This window comes from Pleurodeles waltl, chromosome 12 (assembly GCF_031143425.1).
Source record: "Pleurodeles waltl isolate 20211129_DDA chromosome 12, aPleWal1.hap1.20221129, whole genome shotgun sequence".
Classification (NCBI taxonomy): Eukaryota; Metazoa; Chordata; class Amphibia; order Caudata; family Salamandridae; genus Pleurodeles; species Pleurodeles waltl.
In genome coordinates, this window is record NC_090451.1 from 54,424,246 (window position 1) to 54,433,941 (window position 9,696).

The window sequence follows — 9,696 nt, forward strand, 5'->3', positions numbered from 1 at the left end:
CCTGGGGTGTGTCCCTCCATCCTTGGGTGTCCTCCTGGGGTGGGCAAGGGTGACAGGGGGTGTCCCTGGGGGCAGGGGAGGGCACCTCTGGGCTCATTCTGAGCCCACAGGTCCCTTAACGCCTGCCCTGACCCAGGCGCTAAAATCCGGCGCTAATGCAGGTTTTTTTGACCCGCCCACTCCCGGCCGTGATTTTTGCCCGGGAGTATAAATCCGACGCACATGCCTCGGAGTCTTTTTTTTAGACGTGAACGCCTACCTTGCATATAATTAACGCAAAGTAGGTGTCCACGCTAAAAAATGACGCTAACTCCATGGACTTTGGCGCTAGACGCGTCTAACGCCAAAGTATAAATATGGAGTTCGTTTTGCGTCGAAATTGCGTAAAAAAAACGACGCAATTTCGGCGCAAACGGAGTAGAAATATGCCCCTTAATTTACATTTACTACTTTAAACTCTATATTAAAAAAGATATTGAAAATGTCACTTACCCAGTGTACATCTGTTCGTGGCATTAGTCGCTGCAGATTCACATGTTTGGCACAGTCCGCTGCCTGGTGTTGGGCTCGGAGTATTACAAGTTGTTTTTCTTCGAAGAAGTCTTTTTTGGTCACGGGACCGAAGGACTCCTCCCTTTTCGGCTCCATTGCGCATGGGCGTCGACTCCATCTTAGATTGTTTTCCCCGCAGAGGGTGAGGATGGAGTTGTTTGCTATAAATAGTGCCCATGCAATGGAGTGAATATGTATGTACGTTAAGAGTTTATAATAATTATTTACAAATGTACAGATGTTTAAGATTTATGATCTACTTCTAAACGGCTACAGGCTTCCCGGGGAGGTGGGAGGGTACATGTGAATCTGCAGCGACTAATGCCACAAACAGATGTACACTGGGTAAGTGACATTTTCAGTTCGATGGCATATGTTGCTGCAGATACACATGTTTGGCATAGACTATAAAGCAGTTACCTCCCCTAAAAGCGGTGGTTTAGCCTGTAGGAGTTGAAGTAGTTTGGAATAATGTTCTTAGTACAGCTTGGCCCACTGTAGCTTGTTGTGCATTTAGTACGTCTACACAGTAGTGTTTAGTAAACGTATGAGGCGTAGACCAGGTTGCAGCCTTACATATTTCGCTCATAGGAATGTTTCCTAGAAAGGCCATTGTAGCACCTTTCTTTCTGGTTGAGTGTGCCTTTGGTGTAATAGGCAATTCTCTTTTGGCTTTAAGATAGCATGTTTGAATACATCTGACTATCCATCTAGCAATGCCTTGTTTAGAGATTGGATTTCCTATGTGTGGTTTTTGAAAAGCTATGAACAGTTGTTTTGTTTTCCTGATTAGCTTTGTTCTGTCAATGTAGTACATTAGTGCTCTTTTGATGTCTAATGTATGTAGTGCCCTTTCAGCCACGGAATTTGGTTGTGGGAAGAACACTGGCAATTCTACTGTTTGATTTAAATGGAATGGTGAGATTACTTTTGGCAGAAATTTTGGATTTGTTCTTAGAACTATTTTATTGTTGTGTATTTGAATAAATGGTTCTTGTATGGTAAATGCCTGTATTTCACTTACTCTTCTGAGGGATGTGATTGCAATGAGAAATGCGACTTTCCAGGTTAGATATTGCATTTCACAGGAATGCATGGGTTCGAAAGGTGGACCCATGAGTCTTGTTAAGACGATGTTAAGATTCCATGAAGGAACTGGTGGTGTTCTTGGTGGTATAATTCTTTTTAGCCCTTCCATGAATGCTTTAATAACTGGTATTCTAAATAGAGACGATGAATGAGTAGTTTGTAGGTAAGCAGATATTGCTGCGAGGTGTATTTTTATAGATGAAAAAGCGAGATTTGCTTTTTGCAAATGTAGTAAGTATCCTACTATGTCTTTAGTAGAGGCATGTAATGGTTGTATTTGATTGGCATGGCAGTAGTAAACAAATCTTTTCCACTTAGATGCATAGCAGTGTCTAGTGGAAGGTTTTCTAGCTTGTTTTATGACCTCCATGCATTCTTGTGTGAGGTCTAAGTGTCCGAATTCTAGGATTTCAGGAGCCAAATTGCCAGATTCAATGATGCTGGGTTTGGATGCCTGATCTGTTGTTTGTGTTGTGTTAACAGATCTGGTCTGTTGGGTAGTTTGACATGCGGTACTAGTGAAAGGTCTAGTAGAGTTGTATACCAAGGTTGTCTTGCCCATGTGGGTGCTATTAGTATGAGTTTGAGTTGGTTTTGACTCAACTTGTTTACTAGATATGGAAGGAGAGGGAGAGGGGGAAAAGCGTATGCAAATATCCCTGACCAACTCATCCATAGAGCATTGCCTTGTGATTCGCGGTGTGGGTACCTGGATGCGAAGTTTTGGCATTTTGAGTTTTGTTTTGTTGCGAACAAATCTATCTGGGGTGTTCCCCAAATTTGAAAGTACTTGTTTAGAACTTGGGGGTGAATTTCCCATTCGTGGACTTGTTGGTGGTCTCGCGAAAGGTTGTCTGCTAGTTGGTTTTGTATTCCTGGAATAAATTGTGCTATTAGGCGAATGTTGTTGTGAATCGCCCACTGCCAAATTTTTTGTGTTAGGAAGCACAATTGTGTTGAGTGTGTTCCTCCTTGTTTGTTTAAATAATACATTGTTGTCATGTTGTCTGTTTTGACAAGAATGTATTTGTGTGTTATTATGGGTTGGAAGGCTTTCAACGCTAGAAATACTGCTAACAGTTCTAGGTAATTGATATGAAATTTTGTTTGGTGTATATCCCATTGTCCTTGAATGCTGTGGTGATTGAGGTGTGCTCCCCACCCTGTCATGGAAGCATCTGTTGTTATAACGTATTGAGGCACTGGGTCCTGAAATGTCCGCCCTTTGTTTAAATTTTTGCTGTTCCACCATAGAAGCGAGAGGTATGTTTGGCGGTCTACCAACACCAGATCTTGAAGTTGACCCTGTGCCTGTGACCATTGTGATGCTAAACACTGTTGTAAGGGTCGCATGTGTAGTCTTGCGTTTGGGACAATGGCTATGCATGATGACATCATGCCTAGAAGTTTTAGCACAAATTTTGCTTGTATCTTTTGGTTTGGAAACATAGCACTTATTACCTTGTGGAATGCCTGCACTCTTTGTGGACTTGGAGTGGCAATTCCTTTTGATGTGTTGATGGTTGCTCCTAGATATTGTTGTGTCTGACACGGTTCTAGGTGTGATTTTGTATAGTTGATGGAAAACCCCAGTTTGTGAAGGGTTTGTATGACACATGTGGTGTCGTTTGCGCATTTTTTTACTGTGTTGGTCTTGATTAGCCAATCGTCTAGGTAAGGGAACACATGTATCTGTTGTCTCCTGATGTGTGCTGCTACTACTGCTAGACATTTTGTGAACACTCTTGGTGCAGTTGTTATTCCGAATGGCAACACTTTGAATTGGTAATGTATTCCTTTGAATACGAACCGTAGGTACTTTCTGTGAGAAGGGTGTATTGGTATATGAAAGTACGCATCCTTTAGGTCTAATGTGGTCATGTAATCTTGCTGTTTGAGCAGTGGAATGATGTCTTGTAGTGTGACCATGTGAAAATGGTCCGATATGATGTAGGTATTTAGTGTCCTGAGATCTAATATTGGTCTTAATGTTTTGTCTTTTTTTGGAATTAGAAAGTACAGGGAGTAAACTCCTGTGTTTTTTTGTTGTACTGGTACTAACTCTATTGCATCCGTTTGCAGTAGTGCTTGAACTTCTAGTCCTAAAAGTTCTAAATGTTGTGGTGACATTTTGCGTGTTTTGGGAGGGATGTTTGGTGGGAATTTGTGGAATTCTATGCAATAGCCATGTTGGATTATTGCTAATACCCAATTGTCTGTTGTAATCTGTTGCCAAGATTGGTAGAATTGGCTTAGTCTTCCCCCCACTGGTGTTGAGTGAAGGGGTTGCGTGACTTGAAAGTCACTGTTTAGGTGGAGGTGTTTTTGGAGTCTGGAATCTTCCCCTACTCCTTGGGAATTGACCCCCTCTATATCCCCTGAAACCTCCCCTTTGGAAGGAACCTTGATATGGTGTGGTTCTTGTTTGTTGGCTGGTGGTGTCTGTGGGTTGGCCACGAAACCCCCCTCTAAATGGAGTTTTTCTAAAAGAGCCTCTGCTCTGCGGGGAGTAGAGTGCGCTCATGGCCTTGGCCGTGTCTGTGTCCTTTTTAAGTTTTTCAATGGCTGTGTCCACTTCAGGGCCAAAAAGTTGTTTTTCGTTGAAGGGCATATTAAGGACAGCCTGCTGGATTTCAGGTTTGAAGCCTGAAGTGCGGAGCCAAGCGTGTCTCCTTATGGTGACAGCAGTGTTGACTGTTCTCGCTGCAGTATCGGCTGCGTCCAGTGAAGAGCGGATTTGATTGTTTGAGATCGTTTGTCCCTCTTCAACTATTTGCTGCGCCCTTTTTTGGTATTCTTGGGGAAGATGGTCTACGAGAAGTTGCATCTCATCCCAGTGAGCGCGGTCATATCTGGCCAACAGCGCTTGAGAATTTGCGATGCGCCACTGGTTGGCTGCCTGTGATGCTACTCTTTTTCCTGCCGCATCAAATTTTCTGCTTTCTTTGTCCGGAGGTGGGGCGTCGCCAGATGTATGGGAATTTGCTCTTTTGCGAGCTGCCCCTACTACTACGGAGTCAGGTGGTAACTGCGAAGTAATAAACACTGGATCTGTGGGTGGTGGTTTGTATTTTTTATCCACCCTTGGGGTGATGGCTCTTGATTTTACGGGCTCTTCAAAAATTTGTTTTGCGTGCCGTAACATCCCCGGTAGCATTGGGAGACATTGATATTGGCTATGTGTAGCCGAGAGGGTGTTAAATAAAAAATCATCCTCTATAGGATCTGAATGCAGTTGGACATTGTGGAATTCTGCAGCCCTAGCCACCAGTTGTGAGTATGAGGTACTGTCCTCTGGCGGTGACGGCTTTGTGGGGTATGAATCTGGATCATTGTCCGGCACTGGGGTGTCGTATAGGTCCCAAGCGTCTTGATCCTGATTATCTTGACTTATGGTAGTTTGCGCTGGTGAGTGCATTTGTGGCGGTGTTTGTGCCGGCGATGCCTGTTGTAGTGGAGAGGGCGGAGGCGTGACTTTTTTAACCACTTTGGCTTGTGGTTGTGCGTCATCCTTGAGGAGACTCATCCTTCTTTTCCTCATTATTGGGGGAAGGGTTGATATCTTCCCTGTGTCTTGCTGGATGTACAGTCTCTTTTGTGTGTAGTCTGATTCTACACTTTGGAGCTCTTGTCCAAATCTGTGCATCTGGCCACTCATTCCTTGTTCCTCTGAGTAGGATGAAGGTGTGGTATTTTTCGGCGCCGAGAGAGAATCTTTTTTCGGTTTCGGCACCAACAGAATTTTTGTTCCTTTCGGCATGGATTCTCGGTGCCGATTTTTTTGGTGCCGGTATCTTGTTTTTGTCTCTCAGAGCCGCTTTCTCGGCTCCGAGGTTGCTCCATGGCGGTCCCTCGACCGGAGTCGGGTGTCTTCGCTATGGGCGTGCCCTTTTTCGGCGCCTTCGACGGGTCGCCTGTTTTATGGGTTGAGCCATGGCCTGTTGGCAGTGGCGTCCCCTGGGCTTTCGGTTTGTCGATGGTTTTACTTTTCGACGTCTTACTCACAGTTTGTTGCTGTTGTTCGACGTCGGAGTCTCCGGATTCTGATTCCGGAACCGAGAATGTTTCCTCTTCGTCGTCGAAACGTTGTTTTGTTGGCGTGGACGCCATTTGTAGACGCCTGGCTCTTCGGTCCCGGAGTGTTTTTCTGGACCGGAAGGCTCGACAGGCCTCACAGGTATCCTCCTTGTGCTCGGGGGACAAGCACAAGTTACAGACCAAGTGCTGATCTGTATAAGGATACTTACTGTGACATTTTGGGCAGAAACGGAACGGGGTCCGTTCCATCGGCTTCGATGTCGCACGCGGTCGGGCCGACCAGGCCCCGATGGGGGAATCGAAGCTACCCCAAAGTCTTCCGATGATCGGTGTCGATGTACCTAACTATCCCGATACCGAACGGAACAATACCGACGCTTTCTTCCGAGATTCTGACTAACTTTCCGAACCGAAACACGGAGCGAAAAGGAATACGTCCGAACCCGACAGCGGAAAAAAACAATCTAAGATGGAGTCGACGCCCATGCGCAATGGAGCCGAAAAGGGAGGAGTCCTTCGGTCCCGTGACCAAAAAAGACTTCTTCGAAGAAAAACAACTTGTAATACTCCGAGCCCAACACCAGGCAGCGGACTGTGCCAAACATGTGTATCTGCAGCAACATATGCCATCGAACATATAATTATGGGCAATATTAGTGTCAGTGTTATTTTGGTATTTACCATTACAAGTATAGAAACAATATTTTGGACATATTTTTCTCACTGATATTGTGTCAGTGATCCATCAGCTAAGACCAAAATAAAACATGTAGGCATTGAGCACTGCAAAAACACGTGGGTACTAGGAATGTACCCTCACAGTTGGAGTACAATGTTATTACCTCCATTTCAAGAGTCCATAGTCCTTGAAAAGCTGAGGTTTTTTTTGTAATATTATCAGAGCCAGTTCCATTCCACCTTAGTGGCAGACCACCGTGATTTCCTAGGTAGTCTTTCACTGTACTGATGTTGTCAGAAATGGCAGTAGTCTGTGGGTAACACGATTGGTTATCCAATCCATCATCCTGTCTGGTGACTTGGTCTTAAATAAGGAATGAACAATTAAAGAGTATTGAGTGGCGGTCTAACCTATTTGACTTGGAGAAGAAGGGAGTACAGGGTCCATTCTATTTAAATTTGGGGAGGAATGAGCAAGGGTCCATCCTGTTTGACTTCACGAAGGAATGACTGCTGGGTTCAGGCCTACAAGACCAGCTGAAACAAAGCTACTTGGATGTGCGTCAAGCAGTGTGTGGAAAAGAAAGATGCACTCCGCCTCTTCCGACTTCAGTTTACTCTTAGGAACTATGATGGTAGCAACTGAGGAAAAACTCAGAAGAGATAGTTAGAAATAGTGCAGGATTTAAGAGGATGGTGCTGTGAAATGGCTTAGTGGGCACTTTTTTCTGCGATACTGGCATGCATGCAGCCAGGAAATTGCCTAGTCAACATTTTTTGCTAAAGTGTTCATGCTCTAAAATTCCCCATGGACACAGGCAAATTTAAATATTGAGGACTCATCACCGATGAGCCAAGCAGATGTGATCTCTGCTGTGCAGGGAAGTGGGATTACCCTTCATCACCCAATTGACTTGGTGGCAGCCCAGTGTTCTCTTCTCTGACTGTGACCCTGGCTGAAGGACCAACTTATGGTTTTTGCCACTTCAAGCCTCCTTGCTCTATTTTGTTAGGAGTACTCTGAGCATAGACCAAGTACTGATTGCTTCTTTTTGATTAGTATCCTTCTGCTGTGTGCTCTGGGCTTGAGGTACTCTTTATTTGTTCCCGCATTGTCCTTGTCGTTGCTTGTTCCCAGGGCCCCTTTCTATGTCATTATGTGTACCACCACCAACCACCCTATACACCCTACCCATCCGCACACTAGCAAACTCCCTACAGTCCTAAACATCACCACCCTACTACAACCTCCTAAAACCATCAGCACAATCCCACTAACTTCCCCAATCAGCTTATCATCACCCTACACTAATCTCCACTGTATCTTATCCACCACCACATAACCATCCTAACCACCACCCTAACTTCCATCACCAAACTATCCCTCACAATCTGCCTACCCATCGTGGCAACTACCACCACAACCCTTCACCACCTTCCCCCCCTCCCACCTCCCCGCAGAGAGCGGATGTTAGCACAAATTATGTAAACATGTGTTATAACAATTTAATGAAGATATACAAATCTCTGATCTTACACAGTTACATCGTCTCTGGTCTTAGTGGTATGCTTCCAAATGTTCCACAAACACGTTTCTTGTTAAGTGGGCAGTTAGGCTGTTTTGTATTATTTTTCGAATCAGTTGTATTACAGTCATTTGATTCAAGCATGTTTTCCTTCTTATGAAATAATTTGAAAAATGGGTGGTAAGAGGCGGTTTTTTTTTCAGCAGCAACTTGGTTTTACAAATGTAGGCAGCAGGCTATCTACGACCAGAAATGGTGTAAAAGTGACTGGGAAATTAATGAGTGCTTGGCAGGGGTTCCTGTCTGCATACAAGAGGTGCCCTCAGTGGAGCTGGTCTCCTGGCTTTGTCGTTTGGCAGATATTAGACTTTCCTATTAAAAAAAACTGGTGAATAGAATGTCTAAGTGGTTAGCGATCATATGCATATGTATTTGTCTTCTTTAAACTCCAAATCAATGACACTTTACTAGATGAGCAAAGCTTCCATTAAACAAGCCCCAAAAGTCAAAAGGAGTGTGTGGCCTTTGTCCTGGCTACATACTCCACATCTCTCTTACCCACATGCAACGTACATCATTGTACAATTGTTGCCTGTCATCTTCATCTAAAGACAAGAGCTTGGGTCGTTTAAGTGAAAACACTCATTTTCTTCCTCTACACGATTGAATGTAAGCTAACCACTATGAGCTTGCTGATCTGTTTTACCTCTTCCCCTCACTGTAGCTGCTCTGAGCATTGCAAAGAGGTAAGTCTCGAACTATGCCTTAATTTAGATAGTGTTGTATGTATTGTTTTACAGTAACTTTTAATTGTTAACTTTGCGTTTTCAAGGAACTCTGTGGGTCTGCTGGAATGGTCTGGAATAGATGTTTTGAGAGGCCATGGAGGGATCCCTCGTGCAGCTTGAAAAAAGTTTATTTTATGACCGTAAAAGGTGGAATATGAACATTTGTAGTCCTAAACTAGCTGAGTACCAGGCTTAAGGCCTTTAATGGAGCCAGACGGTCCTAGTCATGTGGTATTGGTATCGTATATTTGTTCATTTTTATTTCTTCAGTGAAATCTAAATATATTTGGTGTAAGTAATAGGTCGGTTTGTTAGAAGATGACACTGACTTGTGTGGCATAAAACCAGGAAGAAAGGGTGTTAGTTTCTGGGTTAGGAAATTAGGCAGCTGTTTTCGATATAGGGTGGTGGTCTGAGTAATAAACACTGGTGCTCATTTAGGTGGGATGGCCTTGAGACAAGATAGGGGCCAATCACTGAAGTAGTAAGATACAGGAGCAACATTTTAAGAAGTATAAAGGCATGTCAGTCTGTGTATCTCGATCTGTCCCCAAAGCAGTCAGGAATGGGTAGGAGGAATCTCTGTCTCCCTCTGCGGCACTGGATCGCAGCTGCATCACTGGCCAAGGTACAATAGTATATATTTAAAAACAAAAACTGGAAATCATTGCATTCGGCCCCTCCTCGTTATGTGGAATTGCCCACCTACTATAGTTGCAATTTTGGGGCTGGAATGCAGTTGTTATCTTGAGGTTATACTTCTAAGTAAAACATGCCTATTGTGGCAGGAGTTCAACAGTATGTTTTACTAGTATAGAGCTGGTTTTACGAGTAGTTAAAGTGTGTTAGGAATTAAGGTCGTCATGGTTCATATGTGAAGAGGTTTGCTGAAAATCGGGAAGTCAGTTTAACAAGAAAATCCAGCAACTTGGGTAGGAAGGTTAAGAGTTAAATGGTCATGGAGAGAAGCTCCTTGACGACCGAGGTGATTTGTTTAGAGGAAGGAATAGAATAGTTGTTCATAT